This window comes from Periplaneta americana, chromosome 13 (assembly GCF_040183065.1).
Source record: "Periplaneta americana isolate PAMFEO1 chromosome 13, P.americana_PAMFEO1_priV1, whole genome shotgun sequence".
In the NCBI taxonomy this organism is placed as follows: Eukaryota; Metazoa; Arthropoda; class Insecta; order Blattodea; family Blattidae; genus Periplaneta; species Periplaneta americana.
Genome location: NC_091129.1, coordinates 44,390,483 through 44,416,712, shown reverse-complemented (window position 1 = coordinate 44,416,712; position 26,230 = coordinate 44,390,483). Strand labels below are relative to the sequence as shown.

Sequence of the window (26,230 nt, the reverse complement as noted above, 5' to 3'; positions counted from 1 at the left end):
TCGATCGTATCTTTGGGATTAATTACTTCGCTGGGGACAGTAGTACCATTGCGTTTAAACCCTTCGTTGTGTTGGTTGTATAGTCGGATGTTTATCATTTCATTGTGTGGGTTGTGTTGTATTGTAGTGTATTCATTTACATTCCATGGTATTCGTACATCGCTTCACAGCTAGAATATGGAATATGCCAAAAAATCATAATATTAGGCTATTATAAAATCTTAATTGTAGTCACAGTTGAAATATATGCAGAAGAGTTTTACAATATAGTCTACTAGTACAACACAAAGGTTTAATGTCAATACTTAATACAACACAGAAATATTCATGATACGTTGTTGAATGTCATAAATCGACTTACAGAATAGAAGACGTGAAAAATTAGGTAATTCTTTAATTTGACCCTAAATAATCTTTAAGTTTTGAGTTTGTTTCTTCGTATCCATAGAGAGGCTATTAAAATATTTACTACATATAACGCACTCCTTTTTGTTAGCACGATAGACTTGCCGATTGAGTATGAAAGTAATTTTTGATGCGTCTTTATGCCATGAACTGTTGAATTAGTTACAAAGTTTTCACGATTACATACGAAGAAGTTTATTAATAAAAATATATTGACAAGCCTTGGGCATTATTTGCAGTTTTTTTAAATCGTCCTACACGATGCCTTAGATTTGGCACCTACTATTATTCTAATTACTCTTTTTGTAGACTGAATGTACTGTTACTATCTGCAGAATTTCCCCAGAATAATTTCATAACTCATTACCGAGTGAAAGTATGCAAAGTATATTTTGTGTAAGGTATTGATATTTAAGGTACTGAATATAAGTACTTAGGACAACATGTAGGCTTCAAGCAGAACACCGATAAAAGAACAATAAAAGAAAAAAATATAAAAAGAAGAATAACATCGGCTTGGAAGGTGTTCTGGAATTTAAAATTCATATTGTTGGACAAAGAAATCAGCCGCAAACTAAGGTTTGAGACTCTAGAGACCTACATCCTACCAGTAATCCTATACGGGTGTCAGACATGGGCTCTGTCTACGAAGCAATATGCAGCGATCCACATTTGCCAGAGAAAGATGCAGAGGAAAATATTAGGAGTCACGCTAAAAGACAAACTGGCTAACACATCCGATGCAGCAGAACGTGCTATGATGACGAAGTGGAAGTGGGGGGGGGGGCACGTGGCGAGAATGGAGCACTCAAGATGGACGCACGCGGCCACCATGTGGGACCCACATATCGGAAGAAGGAATCAGGGAAGACCACGACTCAGATGGGCGGATATGTTTGTGAAGACGACGGGCAAACAGTGGTCAAGAAAAGCAAGGGACAGATCTTAGTGGAAAGAACTAGAATTAATACGAACTAGAAATAGTTAGGAATGCTACAGTGTATAGTGTTAATAGCTTACAATGACGACTACTGCTATATAGTATACATCAGTTTTAAAGGTATACAGACCGACATAGTGAAATCTCGCCTGGAATGGCTCACCAGGCGAGTAATAACGAGCCACCCCTTTTATAGGAGGCCTTTGCCCTTCACGGGACATAATGGCTAAATTCATTCATTCATTCATTCATTCATTCATTCATTCATTCATATATACTGTCTGTAGCATAGGTGGCTAATGGCAAAACGTATTGAATTCAGTTTGAAGATAATTTATTTAATATGATTTTTCCAATTTAACACATTATCGAATTATAAGCCAAGAAATTTGGAATATGTATTATATGACTTTCTTGTGTTAAATTCTATCGTACCTGGTTTACATGTTTCGACATAATAGACAACATAATACGTAAGACAAAACATAATCACAAAAAACATAAGAATACAACACAAGCACAAGAACACAAAAAATACATCACACTAACATACGAAAACAAAAACACACACAAGATTGCAACCTCATTCAAGAAATTAAATTACAACATCGCATACAGAACAAATAACACTTTATAAAAACATCTCAACACACAAACAACACAAACAAACAAATACAACCACACAGGCGTATACAAACTCAAATGTAACACTTGCAACAACTTCTACATAGGACAGACGGGCAGATCATTTCAAACACGTTACAAAGAACACATCACAGCCATAACAAAATTACAAAACACCTCAACATATGCAGAACACATCTCAAATGGTAACCACACCTACAGAGACATCAACACAGACATGGAAATATTACACATTCAACCAAAAGACCAGAAACTAAACACACTAGAACAATATGAAATATACAGACACACAAAACACACCCCAATCAAATTCTCAACACACAACTCAATTTCAGAAGACACATACTCTTTGACTCCACATTACACCACACGAACACACCCTCACAGGAAACAAAACAAAAGGCGCCAAGACCAACAACGACCAGTTCTGAGGATGACCTATAATAGGTCGTAACATGTAAACCAGGTACGATAGAATTTAACACAAGAAAGTCATATAATACATATTCCGAAGTGATAAAGTGTTAAAAGTTGTGTAATCAAGATGTATGTACAAGATATTTGGTTGTTTTTGTTTCTATTAGGGACCTATTGTTAATTATTGCGCTTAAAATTTGCGAAGTTGAATTTTGGGAGGATTTAAATTGGATTATGTTACAGTAGCTTTGTTACAATTGAATACGAATTTATTTGTTGAGAACCAATAACATATTTTGAGGAGAATTGCCTCTGTTGAAGTTTGGAATGTGTTGGACTAGACTGTATTTACTATACTTGTGTGATGTGCAAATAATATAGGATGATCTACATCTTTCATTAGGGGGAAAGATCATTTATGAATAAGTAGAGAACCTAATATTGATCCTTGAGGATTTCCATTATTAGTAGTTCTCCATGTCAAGGCATATTTCATAGTTGTATTGATTTCGACTTTCTGTTCCCTATCTGTGAGATATGAGTGAAACCATTGATGTGCAACGTCTTTAATCCCATTATAATTTAATTTGTCTAGCAGCATTTTATGATTTATACAGTCATATGCTTTGGATAAAACAAAGAAAATCCGTCAAATTTGGAATTTTTTATTAATTACCTCCAGAATTTTGTCAGTTAAACTAAATGTTGCATTTCCTGTGCATTTATTTTTACTAAATCCAAACTGTTCTGGGACTAGAATGGTGTATCTTTCAATATGATGATATAATCTTTTACACATCACTTTTTAAAAGACTTTGGAGAAACTGGAAGAAGGATATTTTCTGGTGATGTAATTTTCTGGTTGTATCTTTGGGTGTAATCATTTCGTTGGGGCGGTCGTATCGTTAATGTTAGTCATTTAATTGTCGGTTGTATAGTTTGAGTTAATCATTGAGTTGTGTCGATCGTATTTTTGGGGTTAATCATTGCGTTGTGTCGATCGTATCGTAGGAGTTAATAATTTCCTTGGAGTCCTATTGTCCGTGTTTATTAGTTTCTACTCAGCCTAATTAATTTCGTATTTAAACATAGACTCATAATGAATGGATGAATGAATGCCTGGATTAGTGAGGAGTGAGTGAGTAAGTGAATGAATGAATGAATGAATGAACGAACGAACGAACGAACGAACGAACGAACGAACGAAAGAAAGCAGGACCGTACGAAAGAAAGAATGAACGAACGAGTCGGTAAGTGGCAGAATGAATGAATAAACGAACGAATGAATGAATGAATGGATGAATGAGTGAATGGATGAATGAATGAAAAGCGATGTAAAAATCGACACCAACATTTAATACCTAAAACTCTCTCATTCTACTATACCGATATATATATATATATATATATATATATATATATATATATATATATATATATATATATATATATATGTACAGTAACACTATAGCGAAACCTAGTTTCAATATTTTAAAAGAATTTATAAACAATGTCACCTCATTCATCTGTGTTAGAAATAACCATATTATAATTGACAGTATATACCCAGAAGTGTTTGAATATAATAATGTTATTGCTTTGTTATACCTTACCATGTAATAGGAGCACCACAGCGATGGCAGACAGTGACCACCGCATCATCATGTTTCCAGCAAGTATGTAAAACAACTAATGGACTTCTTAACTTGTGCATTCTTAACTGTAGTAGCTCATAAAAGAGAAAAATATTTAACTGTCACTGTATGCATATTCTACTTAAAGGAACATTAAGGAAACGTTGGAATTGAAATAAAAGCACACGTATCTCCTGTCCTTCAAATGTACATTAATCGATATAACTACGCGGCAATACACGAACCTTGTGACTTATTGTTGAACTTCCTCATTACATGAAGTGCGGTATAAAGGAAAAGTATTATGATACCACAAAATTCTACGAAATTTACTTTTTATTCCAGTAGAACAGAGGAGATGGTTGTTGATATGAAGACTGTCTGTTTGTCTGCAGCGATTTTCCTAAAATATTAGATAGATTTTGTACGTTTTTAATAAATTAATCTAATGCAGGAAGTTCAACTGTATAGTAAATGCCATTAAGTAGGGTAGCCATATTTAAAAAGTCAAAATCCGGGACACTTTCCTTTCGTCTTTGTGTGAAGTGAAAATGGGACAAAAATACATTAATCAATTGTCTTGCGTTGGCAACAGAAATACTAGGTACGTACACAAGTCAATAATTCCACCTCATATATATATTTTTTTTTTCGTTGTTGCTTATCTCGTATAATAAGTTACCAGTAATCTGAAACAAGGTTTGGTAACAAGAAACACAATTTTCTTCTTTGCATTATTGCGGTTCCAAAGTTACCAAGGAATTTAGAGGAATACAAAATTATTACATAATACGAACTTCAAATATCGAACTCTGAAGCTAAAGACTAATGGACACAAAAACAATAACTATACCCAGACTTGAGATAATCCTTTTTCTCTGACAGACATATCAATGAAATCAGATGTTTCAGTCAATATGAACCTAGTTTAATCGTGAACTAAAATCATATGTGTGTATTGTCAAGTTAACTCTTTTGAGGAGTCTTGCCCATAAACCGAAGAAAATAAAATTGTGTAAAACAATGGGAAGCAATATTTTTTATTTCATTGTTCGCTGAAAACCGGTAAATTAGTGCGTTCCGAGAATTATTTCCGCAATTCCGAGATACAAATCTCGATACGGTCCCGGATAATTTGGTACATATGGTAACCGTGCACTAAAGAACCCTTGTCGTCGGAAAATTAATGAGGTGATATAAGAGCTTCCAAGAGGACGAGGATCATTATAAAAACCAATCTTCAAATGTATGGACAATTTGATAAAGGGCACTGAAATTCTAAAAGTGAATGACTGGACTTTGATTTGTCATGATAGAAATCACTGGCGAAATATTGTTAATTTAAATAATAATAATAATAATAATAATAATAATGATAATAATAATAATAAATTATAGACGACATTAAGCTCCTTTTCATACTGGGACACCGGTGACGGTCTCGGATGACGGTCACCGGTGATTGCAGTGAACACTCGTGGGTCACTGGTGTCGAACACAGCTAGTATTGCCAGCTGATTAGTTAGTAGCTTCTGATAAAATAACTTGTGATTAGTTAGTGAAATGGATTCGCGCGAGACCTTTTGTCGTTACTGCTATTGAACAGGAGGAGGATGAATTTTTTATTTTATTGGGTTATTTTACGACGCTGTATCAACATCTCAGGTTATTTAGCGTCTGAATGAAATGGTGATAATGCCGGTGAAATGAGTCCGGGGTCCAGCACCGAAAGTTAGCCAGCATTTGCTCGTATTGGGTTGAGGGAAAACCCCGGAAAAAACCTCAACCAGATAACTTGCCCCGACCGGGATTCGAACCCGGGCCACCTGGTTTCGCGGCCAGACGTGCTGACCGTTACTCCACAGGTGTGGACGAGGAGGATGAAGAAAAAGCGTTCATTACCCAGACATTCTCGCTAAATGATAGACTGGAGAAAGACTTGGTTTACACTCTGTATGACGACCAGAGATAAAATGACAGGACATTTTTTCAGTACTTCCGAATGTCAAAAACTTCATTTGATGAACTACTAGAAAAATGTGAAAGAGGAAATCACAGGAATGGACACGATACTAAGGAAAGCTATCTCATCAGATGAAAAATTGTCTCTTACTTTAAGGTGATGTATTTTGAACATATTTGACAGATTTTAACTGGTAGTAGTATATTATATATTTTAAAATAGTATAAAAATATCACTGATAAGTTCATCGTTGCTCTTCATGTGCTGTTGGAAAGTAGAGGGTCCGGCATTTGGTTCTGACGAGTTTCAACATGCTGTTGTAAAGGGACTGTTGTACCACATCTGACACCAATATTTTATTATATCATATCTGACACCAAAATTTATTGTTGTGCCCTATCATATCTGACACCAGTATTTTGTCGTGCCACTTGCCATGACAAGGGCGGATGGCTTATCCTTGAGATAATCGCGAGTTATAATCTACTATCAAGACAACACAACAAACTAGACACTGCGTTATACTTCCTAACTCTCTGATAATTTATAAACTGTATTTGCTTATGGATAGGAGGGATTCCTACTTAGAATGTGATCTCAGGCTTTCAAAATAATCACAAGTGTAGACATTCACTAATACTGAGTTTATTAATAAGATATCAATTTATTACAGATAAGATATTGAAGATTGAAATTGAACGATTTAAGAAGAATCAAAGTTGCTGTTAATTTTAAAGTATCAGAATGAACTAGTTAAATATAAAGTACAAGAATTGAACTGTTGATTTTACTTACAGTAGATAGTGAGGCGAACCCTGGTGCTGTTCGCAGATGATGCCATTTTCTGAACTTCCTGGACGTCGGGAAGTTACGACCGCTACTGTATGACCGCTGTCTTGACCAATAACTAATAACCGCGATTTGGACGTTTCATGTCCATTTATAAGTTCTCGAACTGCGTCCTTTGTGACGTAACAGAGTGACGCTATTTTACCCGCGAATCTTCTAAAGAGACGGTATTGCATTCACTAAACACAACGCTTCTGATTCTTGACCATTATTTCAGATCGGCGTTTCCGGTCGTCACTTACAAGGGAACCTTCTATCATGGTGAATTGAAAAGGCTGTAATGCCGTATATTTTTGGAAAGAGGAAGCAAAAGTAAGTCAGCAGGTGAAATTTTTCCGCCTGAGCTCCATAGGGACAAAAGTTAAGGGACTTTAAATTTAACATGACAGTCTGTGGGAAGTGACTCAACGTGCATACTTAAACGTTAAAATGAAGTTGTTTTTGAAGTCACTGCATTGCAAACGAGATATTCAGCTCCTGTACATCTTAATTGTAAACATTATGGATATCGATCTTCATACAATGAAGAAATTCTGCGCGAAAATACTTGCGAAAGCATATCCATCACATCTGCCTTCTGCATACTCGCTGAATCAGAAGCATATGATTTGATGTTACATGGGTCAGCAGGTTTATTTTTAGGGAACATTTTCTGTGAATCAGCTGACAGAAGATACATTGGGGAGGAGATTTGTCCGTCCATGGAAATGACTGGCATAATCATGTAGGAATGCATCGTGGCAGCCTCTGATCCTATTGTGGCATAAAATTTCTTCCCTCCTTTGAAAAGCAGGGTTCATCCGGAGTGAATATCTTTTTTTTTTCAAATCGACTTTGAACAGTGTTGAGGATCTAGCGAGGAGTGAAGCCACGATCGATGAAAAACTGCTTCATCTTCGACATGAAGCTGTCTGATTTCTGCTTCACCTCTGTCTCTTTGATGCAAAGTTTCTACTCACTTTATGCGTCACAGAACGAGAAACGGTACGATTCTACTCCTTGAATCTCCATACCCTAGAGTCAGAAGCTCTGAAGTTGAGATGGTTATCAGAATCAATTTGAGCCTTCACCTGTATGCCCCAAAGCCTGATAGTTCTGTCATGAATGACAGCGTTCGTACTTGACATTTCTTTGAAATGTTGCAGAACCATGGCATTAATGTCAGCCATTCCAGGTTTCTTCTTCTTCTTCTTCTTCTTCTTCTTCTTCTTCTTCTTCTTCTTCTTCATTTCTGCATCACAATCGTAAAGTATCTTCCGTGTGATGAGAAGGAATCTATTTTTTTTTTTTTGCAGAATTGAAGAATCTTCTCTTTCCGCTGACTGTATCGTTCGTATAGTTGATTTCTGCTTGTAATCGTCGTCGACTACGTTCTAATTCTTTTATGAGAGGGACGTAAGAAGACGTGCTGATGTGCGACGACGCGACGTCTCCGTGTCTTCAGCGTCCTCCGCTTTCTGGCCGTCTTTTTGGCGTCTCGTCATTAGTTCGTCTTCTATGTCACCATAATCTTGCTGCCCATCTTCCACGTCCAAATCTGGTGTTTCATAAATAAGAGCGGTCTCCTGTTCGTCCTTTCTTCAACTGATGAAACATCAGGATGAATACGACTGACGTTTTAGCGTCACTGGTGCCAAACTTGCGCACCAGCATCTGAACCACAACTTTCGGATCCATTCTGTATATAACACAAATGAAACGTAAGAGTAACTGTAACACCAGAATTAGCTCGAGAAAGACTTACATTTCCGTAATAAAAGTAGGTGATCGCCTCCTAGCGATAATACGCAGTATTATTTAAAATGCACAATAGCTACAATATCTCGTTTCCAATGCAGTGACTTAAAAAACAACTTCATTTTAACCTCTAAGTTTGCACATTGAATCAGTTCCCACAGACTCTCATGTTAAATTTGAAGTCGCATAACTTTTGGCCCTATGGAGCTCAGGCGGAAAAATTTCATCTGCTGACTTCTTTTGCCTCCACTTTCCAAAAATATACGGCATTACTGCCTTTTCAATTCACCATGATAGAAAGCTCCCTTGTTAGAACACTACAGATTCAAGGAACTCTCACGATTGAATCTCTGTTTTTGATTTACCGGTAACCAATAGAAATTGAGACTTCGGAATGATTCGCCAATTAAAATGTCTCGCGAGAGGCGCTGCATAATATATGTATCTTTCGTTATATGTCAGCTGTTGCTAAGACTGACTTCGTGCTGAAATGCAAGCGTACGCATTCCTGCCTTGTTCAAGGACTGGACTCTGACTTTTATGAGTTAGCTAAACTGTACTCTGTAATCTGTCGAAACAGGAAGCGATCTCTGTCGTATGTCAAAGCATATCTCAATTATTTAATAAGTACGATTTCATTACTTTAAAATAAAGTGAAAATATATTGCTTATGGTCATAACAAAGTTGTGATTGCTTATCATAATCCTTGGGCACAACAGGACTATAAGGTTTAAAAATTAAGGAATAACACAGTATGTAGCTTGAATAATGCAATTTATTGAAATGTCTTCATGTTTTGAAAATTACACATTTCAAGTGATCCCCTTGGTATCTTATGACCTGTTGTAATCTTACACGAAAAATTGTTCATGACACTTTGCTATAAACCTGGGGTTTCGTTGACTTCCTGCACTTCAGCCTGTATCCTGTTCTTCAGATCCTGAATAGAGTGTGGTCTGGTTTGAAACACTCTTGCTTTGAGATGTCCACACAAAAAGAAGTCAGAAGCTGTTAGATCTGGGGATCGAGTCAGCCAATTGGTATCTCCAAACCGAGAAATTATGCGGCCTGTGAAGAAATTTCTCAACAATCGCAGTGTGTTTCTGGCAGTATGGGCCGTAGTCCCATCTTGTTGAAACCACATGTCATCCCTGTTTAGTGCGCCTCTAAATGTGTGTAACATATGTCCATACCGTTCACCATTCACCGTAACAGCTCTCTAATTTCCATCTTCGAAAAATTAGGGACCAATTATGACTGCAGCAGAAACAGCACAGCATACGGTCAGCTTTTCACAATGTAATGGCCGTTCATGCAGTGCCATAGGATTTGTGTGACTCTAATATCTGAAATTTTGCTTCTTGACGAAGCCAATTAAGTGAAAATGCCTAGTCTGACATTATCATTTTCTTGAAGAATGACATCAAATTCCATTGCAAAATAAAGTCGAGAGGCCCGATCTTGTGATTTCAACTGCTGAGCAACTTGAATCTTGTAGGGATGAAATTTTAGATCCTTGTGCAATATCCGACGAACTGTCCTGTCAGATATGCGCAAGGCCGCAGCATGTCTCACTGCAGATCTTGACGGACTGCGTTGTACAGCCAATCTCATTCTTTGGATATTTTCTGGAGTACGAACATAACGCCCTCTACCATGAAAAGAAGGGTGTAAATTGCCTCTGGCATTAAACATGTTAAACCAACTCACTATTGTGTTCCTCGAAGGAATCCTACCGTGTCTCTGAACATTGAACTGACGGCGAAATTTACGCTGTGTTTGAACAACGTACTTACTTTCAATATATACTGATATCACAAAAATGCATATGTTAACTGGCCAAGCATACATGAATAACAAAATTGCATGTTTGGAAGTTCATGTTGCCTTGACAACATTTCATTTTCGCTACTTTCATTTTACAGCTCTACCAAACTAATCAGAACCAACTGCTGGACACTGTATAACAAGGATTATTAGAAATGTTATGTGAACATTTGTAGTTCCTACTTGTCAATATTTCATTTAAGTTTTTTTTTTCTATCATTATATTTGTTATATGTATACTCGTAGTTAAATGCTAAATGTTTTGTATTGTTAAATATAACTTTCCATTGTAAATTAGTATGTTAACAATTACAAACCATATTGTCATATATCGTTACTTAGAATCACATGAAATGTAATTTAGAATTTTTACAGTGGAAAAAAAATATGCAACTTATAGTCGCGACGCTGTTATCCCGGCGTGACTCCTTCTCTTTGCTTACGTCTTAGGAAGTGAAGGCTCTATAAAGTCTAGGTAGGTAGTATCTTTCGCCATTTTTGTTCTTTCGTTGCCGAGCTACCATACGAGGAATCTATTTGTCACACCGTTAAACATCATGTCGTAGCTCCTATGATAATAAATCAAACGCACTGTAATTCAGCAAATAATTGAGCTGCAAATAACGTCTTCGTGTGCTTTCTGCAAACGCCTACGAAAGAGCCAAAATGGCGGACGATTATATTAAGTATTTATCGAGCCTTAGGAAATGAATAACTTCATCAGCGAATCACAAGACGCACACGTTTAAATGTAGCCGACCTGCAACGCGATTGGCTGGCGGAAATTACAGCGACAGGACTATAGGTACCAATTTTGTTTCTTTCATCCATACTTTTCTCATTGAAGTCAGGCACAAACTTAACTGTATCTTGCCAAGTATTGGTTTTCATCACTTTATTGCTATAGTCATCGCTTTTGATATCCCAAATAGCAGGTCGACTTTATACTTCACTTATAAAATCTTCTGTGTTAATCAAATCTAAACTCATGGCTGGATTATGACTAGTTTCACTGTGCTCGAGTACTGAGTGAGTGTTTTGTTGGCAATCTGCAAGCTGTGTCTTGCGATCGATGTCCCAGTATGAACACCCCAATTCAAAGAAATGAATGTCGGGTCATGGTACTAAGAAGAGAGGAAGATGTCGGGTATTGACTGGTCTGGGCACAGTGACCTTGTCCGTCACATGTGAAGAGAGCCAGTCACTGTTGCGTCACTGTGACTGGGTCAGACCTGCAGTGTCCCGGTATGAACGCTCCAATTCAAACGAATGTATCTCTATCAGTGACAGTGTGAAAAGGCTCTTAAGATCTATGGATCCGATGCCGTCCATTCTCCCGAATGCAATCGCCAGAATCAAATACTCCAAATGTATACATACTCCAAAAGACAATCCTCCGAATCCAAACGCCCGAATCAAAAGACCTGAAGCATTTTCTCAGAGTCCAAAAGCCCGAAGGATACAAAGTCCGAAGAATTTTCCCCGAATCCACAATCCCAAAGAATACAAAGCCCCGAAAGCACCACGAACAAAGAATTGATTCTGTTGCTAAGCTACGGAGGATCAATTAGTGAAAACTAGGATGAAATAATGCAAGTGATCACCCCGAACTCCGATAAACGTGCTAAAGAATGAACTTAAGTTTCTTGAGTTCTGCCACTTTTCTACGTCATGTGCAATATGATCCATATGATGCCCGGACATTATGTGAAGTCAAAGAGGAAGACAGAAAATTGGAAAGGTTGAATAATGCTGGGTTTACAGTGAAAGAACTGCTTTGCACATACATTTAATAATAATAATAATAATAATAATAATAATAATGGTAATTGTGCTTAAACGTAATATATCTTTATTTTACAAATAATACACTTATTTAAAATTAGCTGCAACTGTCTTTTTTCTGAATCTTTCTTACGTTATAATCATTTCTCTCAGAAATATTATGAAATGAATTATCACCAGAATGATTTATGTAAGACGTGTAAAAATTATTGTGCACTATCCAAAATTAGTTGCAGAAATGACTTTTTTTTTCTGTGGCGCTTTTATACTATGAATAATTGTAGCATACGTCCATGTGCGTGAGTTATTTCAATCTGAAATAAAGCTCATTGCGGAAATGTCTTGACGTTGGCATTCATTTACTGCCGTGCATAAAATGAGCCATAACATCAAATTACCAACGAAACAGAAGATCGATGTCATTATTTATATTGAAATTGATTTATACTATAGCTATTTCTATATATAGCCTTAAGTAAAAACTAATTGATGACACGAAGATGACACATACCTTCCCATTATTCGTATTATGTGCTTGCCTGCAATTGATTTCCTCTATAAAGTTGCTACCGATATACTAAGGCCTATTTGTAGATTATTTTATCAAGCTATTATTGAAAAGGCAAATACAAAAATGAAATCATTTCTGTGTACCCAACTAAGTACATTAATGTTACATTTTGGATTTCACATAGTCCTAAAACTAAGAAGATATTTGATTTCATTTATAAAATGCACGACTTTGAAATTAGGTATTAGAAATTAGAAGGTTAAAATACAGTAGTGGTTTATTAAGATACTCTATACTACTTCGTTTTCTGTAGGACCTTCTTCATATAGAAATTAACCCACAGCAAAGTAGATAGATTTACAACTAATAACTGGTAATTATTTAAAGGAAGTAGTGTATTAAAACTAGTAAACCGTTATTTATTTGTAAATATATGTTTGAACTCACTTTCTGCGCAGTCATCTGTTCGGGTAGGTGGAAACGTACACTAAACGTGCACTACATCGCAATGAGAGATAACATTCTTTAGCCTATATAATAATTAATTTATCTTCGAAAGTCATATTTTACATGATACGAATTATACCGCTTCATTTTTGAGTTCCTTGTACTTGACGCGAAAAATCACGAGTATATAGTTGGCTTTGATTGGAACTCGATATCCATTGTGTTTTGAATTCCAAACAAATACCCATTAAATTTGTACCAAAATTATATTTCATGTACATATTTTACAGATAAATTTGAGTCCTAAACGCTAAATACTATATGAATATGTTGGAACAATGGCAAGGAGAAATCTCTGTACCATGGCAGACAGATAGTCAAACGGACAGAGGGTACTACAAAAACTTTTTTTTCTGGTATCAGAGTCGCTGAAAAGGAAGATCTCCGTAAAAATGTTGGAATTGATCTCTTGTAGTATCATACCTCGTCCAAGGAGAAAATAACATGAAAGTCTCTTCAAGAACTATCGCTACTACGATACATTTAGGGTTTATCCATAAGCGATAATTTTATTCGCAGTAATGAAAATATCTCACACACGTCTGCGAGGAGAAAACTGGGAGATAAATTACTGAAAATGAACACATAATTTGCAACAACATTCAAATTTTAAGTGAATTATGCAATATATTCATAAGTATTATGAATGAGTGTAAATAAATATAATTATGAATTCAGTAGTAAAGGGGAACATATCCATAACATTATAAAACGTTATAAATTAGAGAAAAGTATTCAGAAGGGAAATAAAATTAGACAACAATACCAAAAAAAAATAGTAAAAATCAGAAAAGCTTGTGTCACGAGATTGACATCAATTTTCATGCTGTAAGTTTTATATGTTCCTCATTTAATCCCTCATTATGTGTGAATGATTACTACTCTTACATACAACATTAGAGCTAGTATATGAAGCTGTGATAAGATCATTTATGTTAAAGGACTGAAATTTGGAGTTGGGAAAATGAGGGGAAATTTAATCAGATACAAACGGATTTCCTAAAACGAATCTCTTTTACGGGCAATTTGTTACAATGTTTAATAAAGAGAGTGGTGGGGGAAAGGAAGATTTTATAAATTCCAGAGAAGACTGCATCATATAGGAATGGATTGAGTGTAGGAAAAAGGAGAAAATAATACAAACTATAACTAAATTCAATACCTAAAGTTATAGGGATAATAAAAGAGACCAAAACATACGTTTTTTGTTAAATGACCATGGGTCTGAAACTAATTATTGAATGACAGAACCAGAAACTGTACTGTACTGTAAAGAATAAACATAGGCTACTACAGTTGTAATGTTACTTATGACACTCATGCTTCAAAACCATTTCAATTTGTAATCATTCACAAAAACAATTGAAAAGTGTTAGCCTCCTGCTTCAATACAAACTCTGCAACGACGTGTCATTTCCTGTCGTAAACGTTCAAAGACCCAGGCATGAGCTGTAGAGAGTCAGAGCTGCAAGCACACGAGCAATGAGTTCGTCCTCCGATTCAATTGGAGTCTCGTACACCAGGCTCTTCAAGTGCCCCCCACACACAAAAGTCAAGTGGGGTGAGGTCAGGAGAACGAGTAGGCCATTCAATGGCACCGCGGCCAATCCACTGTTCACCGAATCTGCGGTTCAAATTCACCATAAACTAAGTGCGCATATGTTAATTCAGCCCAAACGAACTGTTCCATCTCTCTACTCTCAATGAACAATAACGTACTGCGTGGTCAAAGCAAAAATATTGCACTCTGACGTCATGGCGTGTTTGCTGATAAATGTAAATATTGATGGTTTTGAAGCATGGGTGTATAATAATTAACGTTACAACTGTAGCCTTTATTCCTTACAATGCAGTAGTGTTTCTGGTTTTATTATTCAGTAATTAGTTTCACACTCAAGGTTACTTAATAAAAGTTTGTTTTGGTCTCTTCTATCATCCCTAGAAGTTTGTGTTGAATTTAATTACATCCTGTAGAAGAAATATAATATATAAAATATGGCGTGATGTGAAGATGCGTTTAATTAATATCGAGAAGCAAGAGATTGAACTCCACTGTTTGGAAAACCCTAACCACATTTATAATCAGATCTCATGTTTAATTGAGTAGTTGAATCGAAAGCGGGCGTAATCCATGTGTTGCCCTTTTTCCGTTCAATGCATTATTAGATTCTCTAGTGTGTATTTTGTCACCCTATAAAGTTTCGATTTTATATCTCTTTTCTAGTGGTCTGTGGCGCAGTATAAGTGTTGAGTTGTTTTCACAGTTTAATGTTAGTTATCAGGTGATAGTTGGAAGGTTGTGTTTTCTAATTCTTACGTACATACTTGGGACTTAAGAGAGAGCTCAATTTATTATTGTTTTAATGTTACTCATTTTTTAAAAAGCCCAGTGAATTGTATGTGTTCAGTGATGAATGATGATGCATCTTTCGGTTCAAGCAAATATGAAAGTGACTGTGGTGAACGATGTACCGGTAACAAACAAAGCGACGATAAAACGAAAAATAAATTCTGGATTCAGCTATCATACCAAGAAAGGAAAATCTAAAAAGCTATACTTCGAAAATTTCAATCTCAATATAAAGATGTTGTACAATCATATTAGCTCTTACTACAGGCCAGAAATGGGCACAACTCTAGAAAAAGAGTAAAGATCCCATTTCAACTTTTGCAAGAGGACAGATTATGCTTCTAGATTACCACGAACAAATGTTTGTGTTAGAGTTTGACTATGTCCAGAATTTAGCACGTCCCAGATTGAATGTTACTTTCAGTTCTTTTAGAGACTACTGTAATTTTACATCTTCAGTATCCACTATCACAATGATGACTCCAGCTTCTTTTGCTACTTCCTAGAGACAAAGCCGAAAAAGGATTCTAACACAGTAGGACTATGTTCACAATATACGAACTCTACAAATATTGAGGAGACAGTTCTCTTTTCAGATTCAGTCAAAATAAGAATCTCATATTGGTCCGTTTTTGTTCACGGTTGTCAACGAAGGTAAACGTTTAAAGTGACCCATATTTTTCCAGTTTGTGGTCACTCTTACAACCAGTGTGACTAGGACTTCGATTTGTATAGCGAGACAGCTTAGAACATCAGCTGTTGAAATTTATGATACGAGCAGACGAAGAGATAATGGTATTGAATTATACAATTTTATGCCTGTTTGTATATAGCGAATACTAAATCGAAGTTCATATTCTAAGATGGAAGAACAGTTGGAAGAAGAGCAGTTTGGCTTCAGGAAGGGAAAAAGTACGACGGATGCAATTGAACTGCTACGGACAATCGGCGAAAGATACCTAGAGAAGAATGAAGAAGTGTGTGTAGTATTTGTGGATTGGAGTGGATTGGAATAAACTGATGGGGATCCTAAAAAAAATTGGTGTGGATTGGAAAGAAAGAAGACAGTTCTGTAATCTTTATATGAAACAACGAGTGAAAGTCAGGATAGGAGAAGAAATGTCAGAAGGAAGTGAAATTGGGTAAGGAGGACGTCAAGGATGTCTTTATCACCTACTCTGTTCAACATCTACTTGGAGAATTTAGTAAAGAACAGTATTCAGAACATGGAGGAGTGATAGTAGGAGGAAGGAAAATAAAATGAATAAGATTTGCTGAAGATATGGCCTTGTTAGCAGAAGAGGAAATGATACTAAAGGACATGCTACTGGAGCTAAATGGCAGGTGTGAGCTGTATGGGATGAAGACAAAAGCAAATAAGACGAAGACCATGGTGATAGGAAGAAAAATGCTGAATAAAAACTTGGGAATTCTAAATGAGGCAGTAGAGCAAGTGGACAGCTTCAAATACTTGGGGTGTACTATAAGCAGTAACATGAGTTGCTGCCAAGAAGTCAAAAGGAGGATAACAATGGCAAAAGAAGCTTTTAATAGAAAAAGGAGCATTTTCTGCGCACCTCTGGAAAAAGAACTAAGGAAGAGACTAGTGAAGTGCTTTGTATGGAGTGTGGCATTGTATGAGGCAGAAACATGGACATTACGACGAAGTGAAGAAAAACGAATAGAAGCATTTGAAATTTAGTTATGGAGAAGAATGGTACGTGTGAAGTGGACAGACAGGATAAAAAATGAAGCTGTGTTGTGAAGAGTGGGTGAAGAAAGAATGATGCTGAAACTGATCAGGAAGAGGAAAAGGAATTTGTTGGGTCACTGGGTGAGGAGGAACTGCCTTCTGAAGGATGCACTGGAAGAAATGGTGAACGGGAGAAAAGTTCGGGGTAGATGAAGATATCAGATGATAAACGACATTAAGATAAATGGATCATATGAGGAAACGAAGAGGTAGGCAGAAAATAGGAAAGATTGGGAAAGCTGTGTTTGCAGTGAAAGACCTGCCCTTGGGCAGAACACTATATGAAATTAATGTATGTTAGATTAGGATATATAATGTAATGTTTTTTTGTGCCGTTTTCATATTAATCTGTGCGTTTTATGGAGAGTGGTTGGATTTAATCATATGTGAAGGGGGCGAAATCTACGTACAAAATAGGACTTGTTTTGTTAAGTACGTATGGTCAAAAGACCTTTCCATTGTATTTAAAGGTAAATTCTGAAAGTGTAGTCCGTCTGTTTATATAATATTGCTGAATAAATCCATCTACCTATCGATATACTTCTTTTTAGTTTAATATTAGGCCTATTCAAACCATATAGCTTAACTAAGATAAACTTTTGTTCTCTGGATTACATACAGAATACTGTCCGTGTAATCCCAAAATTAACACATTTGACTTAATTTTTTAAGTGTAGGCTAACTTATAAAATATGCGGTTTAAGTGCTGAATACCGGGTGGAAGGGAACTAAACATGGTCTTTTTGAAGGATGAATCAGAGAGGATATTTAAACGTAAAATTTTAATATAGGGGAGAGTCGGGTAGTATCGGACATCGGGTAATGTCGGACAGTGCGTTTCTTTCATCTACCACCATATGGTAGTACCTGAATGACATGGTTACGTTTCTCTATGCGACATCACAGAAACGTAACCATGTCAATCAGGTACTATCATCGTGTGGTAGATGAAAGAAACTCACTGTCCGATATTACCCAATGTCCGAGACTACCCGACTCTCCCCTAATCGTAGTGGTTTTTCGATGGTTTCGGAGATATTTAGGTCTATACAAACAAAAGCGAAAAGATAGCAAAATTGCAGCACATATTCACGTAACAGTAGCAGTTGAATCGCAAAATTATTGGTATGTATAGAGTATTCCACCTTAAGAAAAAAGCATTGGTCTTACGGGTCTTGGCTGGTACACTGTTGCCGCAAGATGCCTCCGTTAGTAGAACGAGTGAGATATAGTATCTGTATCTCACTCTCTTCCTAATACGTACAGCGTTCTAGCAAGTTTATCGCACAACATAGGTATGTTGAGTCCGTTGAAATAATGATAAAAAACCTATTACTGCCATAATGATGCCTGCAAAAACAAACATATTTTGTTTACATTATAACTAGACTTCGGATATTTAGGCCATTAACCAACTTTCAGACACCTCAACTAGGCTCCATAATGATCAAAAGTTGGCATTAAAATATTGTTTTAGGGACCTAAAACGTTACCGAAAATATAAATATCAGTAATAATAATAATAATAATAATAATAATAATAATAATAATAACTATTCATTCAATCATTCATAGTGTTCTGTCCAAGGGCAAGTATTTCACTGCAAACCCAGCATTCTCCAGTCTTTCCTATTTTCTGCCTTCTGTCTCCTCATATGATCCATATATCTTAATGTCGTCTAACATCTGATATCTTCTTCTGCCCCGAACTCTTCTCCCGTTCACCATTCCTTCCAGTGCATCCTTCAGAAGGCAGTTTCTTCTCAACCAGTGACCCAGCCAATTCCTTTCCTCTTTCTGATCAGTTTCAGCATCATTCTTTCTTCATCCACTTTCTCCAACACAGCTTCGTTTCTTACTTTGTCCATTTCACGCGCTCCATGCTTCTCCATATCCACATTTCAAATGCTTCTATTCGCTTCTCTTCACTTCATCATAATGTCCATGTTTATGCCCCATACAATGCTACACTCCACACAAAGCACTTCACTAGTTTCTTCCTTAGTTCTTTCTCCAGAGGTCGCAGGATATGCTTCTTTTTCTATTAAAAGCTTTCTTTGCCATTGCTATTCCCCTTTTGACTTCTTGACAACAGCTCATGTTACTGCTTATAGTACACCTCAAGTATTTGAATAATAATAATAATAATAATAATAATAATAATAATAATAATAATAATAATAATAATAACAGTAATAATAAAAGTGTCATTTTATTGGGTTAAGAAGTGCTTATAATACAGACTTAAGATTATGTGCAGCACACTTTTTCCGTTATTAAAAATGTTAAGAAGCGCTTATTTATAATACAAATTTAAGATTATTTGCAGCACACGTTTTCCGTTATTAAATGTTACGGAGCGCGTATAAAACAAAGTTAAGATTATGTGCAGTACACATTTTCCGTTATTAAAAATGTTAAGAAGTGCTTATAATACAAATTTAGAACAATGTACAGCACACTTTTTCCGTTATTAACTTCACACTATAATCAAACAAGAACCTAAGATACATACCTAATGCCTTTGTTGTTTTGCTGACAGTTAAATTTTGTGTACTTCTTCAAATAAGAGTGTTTTATCAGTGTGAAATCTTAGCTTTAACTGTACTATCCCTACTTGTCTGTTAAGTTTTTCAGCGGAGATCTTCGGCAAGAAAGCGGAAGACTATTCCATCAATTTAGCTGTTACCCCGTTATTCGTAAATTAAATATATGGTAATTTTAGAGGTGTAACACAATTTCAGCACAAGAAATCGATCTAGTTCTCAATGAAATTATGTTCTAGGAATTAAACGGAACTGATTGATTCCCAGTTTCAAGAAAAATACTTATAAATAGTTGATGGAACAGCGTCCATATGTTCAATACTATTTTTCTTAAAGTGGAATCCTCTATACCTACACCAAAGGTTTCAGTAACATGACGTGTCACAGATGGACATTGGTGGCTGTGCATTTCCTCCTTCCCGCTCTAAAGCCCATCCACTCTTAAAGTGATCCTAACATAAACAAACCCCAATTGTATCCTTCCGCAATTCGCGCCGCAATTACTGTCACATTGACAGGGAGCACGTGTGAAGTACATAATTATGGCATATGATATAAGTACGGTACGCAGTATATTAGCGTAATAAACGAAGTAAAATACAAATACATACTATACATAGAATTAGTTACTATTAATAGTATTAATAATAAGTTGGTAAGTTTTAGCAGAACAATTAGTAGTTTAAGCATCAATTATACAGTATATTATATACACGGTGAGAGGGCATGACATTGAAAAGAGTGCTATGATCGCATTGTGACACTATTATTGAAAAACTGTCCTTTTTTCCGTTGGCAGACCGTTGATTAAATTTGAAGTGATTGTTGCCAATGTTATTCATATCCTTTTCATTGTGCGTTTAAGTTCATGTACTCTTTTAAAGAGTTATGAATAAAATTTACCGGGAGTTACAACCTTACCAGTTTTTATTTTTTCTTTCCGAGCATTATTAATGCTTGTACACGACACACCTGTAAACTCAGACATTAAATTCACTATCTCTTTTATTGGAAGTTCTGGATATTTTTCACTGAACTTGTGAAATATGTTTAAATTAACTGTTTTTTGGCCACTAGCCAAAGGTTTGCTGACTTGTGTTTTACAAATTTAGTTGGCGACACAGCAACAGAAGACTCAGCACCTTCAGCCATTTTGTTGCATCAGAAGCGACTGAAGTACTGCTGCCCTCAAATGCGTAATGCCTATGTAATAAATTATTTTAAATTGTAATTATTGATCTCAGAGTGATTAGGTACATCTTATAATCATTTGTATGTTTTGGATATTATTATTTCAATTATGGAAGAATAACAAGTATATTCAGGGGACATATTTTTAATTCAATGAAGGGATCTACTTTTTTCGCGCGCTTATTGCTTATACATTGTGATTCGGTGCCATAACCAATGAAACGCGAGCTGGTCACATGGGTTTGTTTTGGTGCGGATTACTTTAAGAATGGATGCGGTATAGTGTTTCTTCCGTCTTGCTCCTACTTTGGCTGAATTCACGGTTGTCACTTCTTTCTGTCACAAACTTCAATAAAATTACGGTCAAACATTCAATGCTACGCAGCAAACCAATAAGGTCATATTTATTGTTATTTCATCTACAGGACTTCAACTCTTTAACATCTGTCGTTTTCCAAAATTGAGCTAAAATTGCTATTTTACACTTTGTTATCTCACTGCCCTGACTCATCTCTCAAATTTAGCTTCCTTCCATCCTGTGCATTGTACGCACATGAAAAGATTAGTAGTCTGAATTTACAGAATCGAAATTCAACCTTACACTCGTGGTCATTTTTCATATGGATTTTCGATCTATATTTAGTGTACAGTTTACTTATACACTCGACAAGATTATACCTTCAATGAAAAATCTTGTGCTATTAAAATCCATGGAACAATAAATAATACTTAAGTGATAATAATAATAATAATAATAATAATAATAATAATAATAATAATAATAATAATAATAATCATCATCATCGGTCCACACCTGTGGAGTAACGGTTAGCGCGTCTGGCTGCGAAACCAGGTGGTCCGGGTTCGATTCCCGGTCGGGGCAAGTTACCTGGTTGAGGTTTTTTCCGCGGTTTTCCCTCAACCCAATATATGAGCAAATGCTGGGTAACTTTCGGTGGTGGATCCCGGACTCATTTCACATGCATTGTCACCTTCATCTCATTCAGACGCTAAATAACCTAATATGTTGATAAAGCGACATAAAATAACCTACGAAAATAAAAATAAGTAATAATAATCGAATGAAGGCAGTAAGTTGCTTTGAAGTGACAATACCGAATTTACTTTAACCCACACTAATAGCCTTCAGTGGATTTTCTTTATCAAATTAATGTATCTGCACCTCATGGTGTAGTGGGTAAGATACGAGGTTATAGATTATTCCCTCGTGAATTTGTAATGTTCATATTCCATGGGGATGAAAATTTTAACGAGTCACTGGTATATTTTGTCTTTTTTCATAAAGATGAGAGAGAGATGGAACGGAGAAAAATTCTCTCCGGCGCCGGGATTTGAACCCGGGTTTTCAGCTCTCCGTGCTGATGCTTTAACCACTAAGCCACGCCGGATACAATCCCGACACCGTTGAGAATCGTCTCAGATTAAGCTCCATCTCTTGGGTTCCCTCTAGTGGCCGCCCTCTGCACTACGTCATAGATGTCTATGCACGCAGGACCGAAGTCCATACATGTGTAGAGGTGCACTCAGATGAGTGACTGGTTGGCCGGGGTCCGACGGTATGGGCGCCGTCTTTAAATCACAAAGTGATTTATTACGCATATCATATTTATTTTGATGTACCGAAGTACATGTGATATTTCCATGCAGATATTCTGCTTTCTCAGATGATGAGAGAGAGATGGAACGGAGAAAAATTCTCTCCGGCGCCGGGATTTGAACCCGGGTTTTCAGCTCTCCGTGCTGATGCTTTAACCACTAAGCCACGCCGGATACAATCCCGACACCGTTGAGAATCGTCTCAGATTAAGCTCCATCTCTTGGGTTCCCTCTAGTGGCCGCCCTCTGCACTGCGTCATAGATGTCTATGCACGCAGGACCGAAGTCCATACATGTGTAGAGGTGCACTCAGATGAGTGACTGGTTGGCCGGGGTCCGACGGTATGGGCGCCGTCTTTAAATCACAAAGTGATTTATTACGCATATCATATTTATTTTGATGTTCTGCTTTCTCAGATGATGAGAGAGAGATGGAACGGAGAAAAATTCTCTCCGGCGCCGGGATTTGAACCCGGGTTTTCAGCTCTCCGTGCTGATGCTTTAACCACTAAGCCACGCCGGAACCCAAGAGATGGAGCTTAATCTGAGACGATTCTCAACGGTGTCGGGATTGTATCCGGCGTGGCTTAGTGGTTAAAGCATCAGCACGGAGAGCTGAAAACCCGGGTTCAAATCCCGGCGCCGGAGAGAATTTTTCTCCGTTCCATCTCTCTCTCATCATCTGAGAAAGCAGAATATCTGCATGGAAATATCACATGTACTTCGGTACATCAAAATAAATATGATATGCGTAATAAATCACTTTGTGATTTAAAGACGGCGCCCATACCGTCGGACCCCGGCCAACCAGTCACTCATCTGAGTGCACCTCTACACATGTATGGACTTCGGTCCTGCGTGCATAGACATCTATGACGTAGTGCAGAGGGCGGCCACTAGAGGGAACCCAAGAGATGGAGCTTAATCTGAGACGATTCTCAACGGTGTCGGGATTGTATCCGGCGTGGCTTAGTGGTTAAAGCATCAGCACGGAGAGCTGAAAACCCGGGTTCAAATCCCGGCGCCGGAGAGAATTTTTCTCCGTTCCATCTCTCTCTCATCATCTGAGAAAGCAGAATATCTGCATGGAAATATCACATGTACTTCGGTACATCAAAATAAATATGATATGCGTAATAAATCACTTTGTGATTTAAAGACGGCGCCCATACCGTCGGACCCCGGCCAACCAGTCACTCATCTGAGTGCACCTCTACACATGTATGGACTTCGGTCCTGCGTGCATAGACATCTATGACGTAGTGCAGAGGGCGGCCACTAGAGGGAACCCAAGAGATGGAGCTTAATCTGAGACGATTCTCAACGGTGTCGGGATTGTATCCGGCGTGGCTTAGTGGTTAAAGCATCAGCACGGAGAGCTGAAAACCCGGGTTCAAATCCCGGCGCCGGAGAGAATTTTTCTCCGTTCCATCTCTCTCTCATCATCTGAGAAAGCAGAATATCTGCATGGAAATATCACATGTACTTCGGTACATCAAAATAAATTTTTTCATAAAGTTTTAAACGTTATTAAAATATTAGAGTATTATATTTACATAACTTTTTACGGATATTTTACTTTAATTTCTTATATTTGGTCTTTATTTATATATTAGCGTTATGAAACTAACTCCAGTTGTAAAAATACGAAAGAGACTGATTTTCATTTAAAGCAAATCATATTTTAGCTATACTCTGTAAATTTTTATTGGATTTGTAGGGCCATGTTCATAGACAATCTTAGCGCGGGCTTCCGGTGGATGATCAGCGAACTAACGTTTTTCATATTCATAAACCAGTGTTAGCGATGTGATATGATATGAATCCTGTACAAGTAACCAGTCGATAGCCGGGGCTAGTTTAGCACGCTCGTAGCGCGGGCTAGCGAAATGTCTATGAATAGCCCCCATAGTGATTTTATTTAACTTGATCCTTTTATATATTTTATTTGTATTCCCGTCCTTCATTCATTACAGGGTAGACTGCATAGCGATAGTGCTAATAATTTATTATAAATAGTAGTTATTGCTGTGGTCTACATAACTGTTTCAGTCTTATAATATACATTCCTGAGTATTAACAAAAAATTAATGTATCTCTTTCCACTCAACTACATGAAGTCATTGAAAACAAAGGTCATTGGTTTTGCTTTTTAAATGGAGACCCAAAACAGCCGTTTTCAGGGCTATATGATTTTCCAAAAATGTAGGCTATTAAATAAACACACAATTCTGATAGCATATAGCAAAAATATAATAATAGTAAATAGGCCTAGCAATCACGGCTGGGGATAGAACATGGAATACTTTTCTAGTAGGCTAACGCGCTACCATAAAACTACAAGGGAGAAATGCACACGTGCAACGATGAAGGTGATTGGTATACATTATTATTATTATCTCTAATATAAATTTTTCAATTAGAAATAAATTACACAAGTAAGTGTAGCTTCTTAACATTTTAAATCTTGTGTGCAATGCATGTTGTTGTATGCCACAATGTTAAGATTAGTTTTAATCGTATAATACTGCTTTCATGTATATTTTTCTTTGGTTATTTAACGACGCTATATTAACTAATGGATTATTTACCGTCGATGGAATTGGTAATTATGAGATGGTGTTTGGTGAGATGAGGTCAAGGATTCGCTATAGATTATCTGATATTCGCCTTACGATTTAGAAAGACCTCGGAAAAATCCAGTGAGGTAATTAGCACACGCGGGAATCGAACCCACTCCCGATTGCAACTTCAGATCAGCAGGAAAGCGCACTACTTCCTGAGCTAGCCGGAGTCTTTTTATGCATGTTGAATCTAAGTCGACAACTTTATCGTTTGGCCCTCAGATCAAAAACACGGCCGGCCATTTTATGTTTCACAAATTTACATACGACATGTGTAGGTATGTACAGAGTGATTTATATAGAACTGACACATTTCTTTCATTAATTGTTTCAAAACGAATTGTGCTAGCGACAACTTATTATACCTAAAATGTAGAGGAATTTTGGGAGATTATTTACCTCTATAGCAAATGTTGAAACTGTCCTCCATCCTGCATAAGGCACAACTCAACACGTCGTTGAAGGACTCTGTTGTCAATAGCTTGAATCTCCTGTGTGATGTTGTGCTTCAGATCGTCCAATGTCTGGGGACGTGTGGCGTAAACCCTGTCTTTTAAGTAACCCCATAGAAAGAAGTCCGGCGTTGTCAAATCCGGAGATCTCGGTGGCCACAGGTTCCTGGAAATTATTCGGTCGTCACATAACCGGATAAATGGAACCATGCTTCATCTGTGAACCATGTGATGGACAATATGGCAGGATTTTGCACAATGAACGTCTGAAACCAACGACAATAATTCAATCTTTTATCCTTATCTGGTTCCTGTAGCTGATGAACAACCGTAACCCTATATAGCTTTAGGCTCTCTGACACATTGAGTAGGTGTACCCTGTCTCCTGCGACAAACGTCTTAATGATTTTTTGGGTGACTGCTCCAGTCGTGCTCTTACGCCAACAACAACCGTGGGAAGCCTAGATGAACGATGC

At 36.9% G+C, this 26,230-nt stretch overlaps 6 non-coding genes across 6 annotated transcripts; 3 read left to right on the top strand and 3 right to left on the bottom strand.

Moving 5' to 3' along the window:
• Window positions 1-22,398: 22,398 nt before the first annotated feature.
• Window positions 22,399-22,470, bottom strand: TRNAS-GGA (transfer RNA serine (anticodon GGA)). Its single transcript has one exon. It is a non-coding gene; the product is annotated as a tRNA-Ser (tRNA).
• A 310-nt stretch (window positions 22,471-22,780) lies between these two features.
• TRNAS-GGA (transfer RNA serine (anticodon GGA)) lies at window positions 22,781-22,852 on the bottom strand. Its single transcript has one exon. It is a non-coding gene; the product is annotated as a tRNA-Ser (tRNA).
• A 277-nt stretch (window positions 22,853-23,129) lies between these two features.
• TRNAS-GGA (transfer RNA serine (anticodon GGA)) lies at window positions 23,130-23,201 on the bottom strand. The gene has a single exon. It is a non-coding gene; the product is annotated as a tRNA-Ser (tRNA).
• Window positions 23,202-23,254: 53 nt separating this feature from the next.
• TRNAS-GGA (transfer RNA serine (anticodon GGA)) lies at window positions 23,255-23,326 on the top strand. Its single transcript has one exon. It is a non-coding gene; the product is annotated as a tRNA-Ser (tRNA).
• Window positions 23,327-23,636: 310 nt separating this feature from the next.
• TRNAS-GGA (transfer RNA serine (anticodon GGA)) lies at window positions 23,637-23,708 on the top strand. The gene has a single exon. It is a non-coding gene; the product is annotated as a tRNA-Ser (tRNA).
• A 310-nt stretch (window positions 23,709-24,018) lies between these two features.
• TRNAS-GGA (transfer RNA serine (anticodon GGA)) lies at window positions 24,019-24,090 on the top strand. Its single transcript has one exon. It is a non-coding gene; the product is annotated as a tRNA-Ser (tRNA).
• Window positions 24,091-26,230: the final 2,140 nt, after the last annotated feature.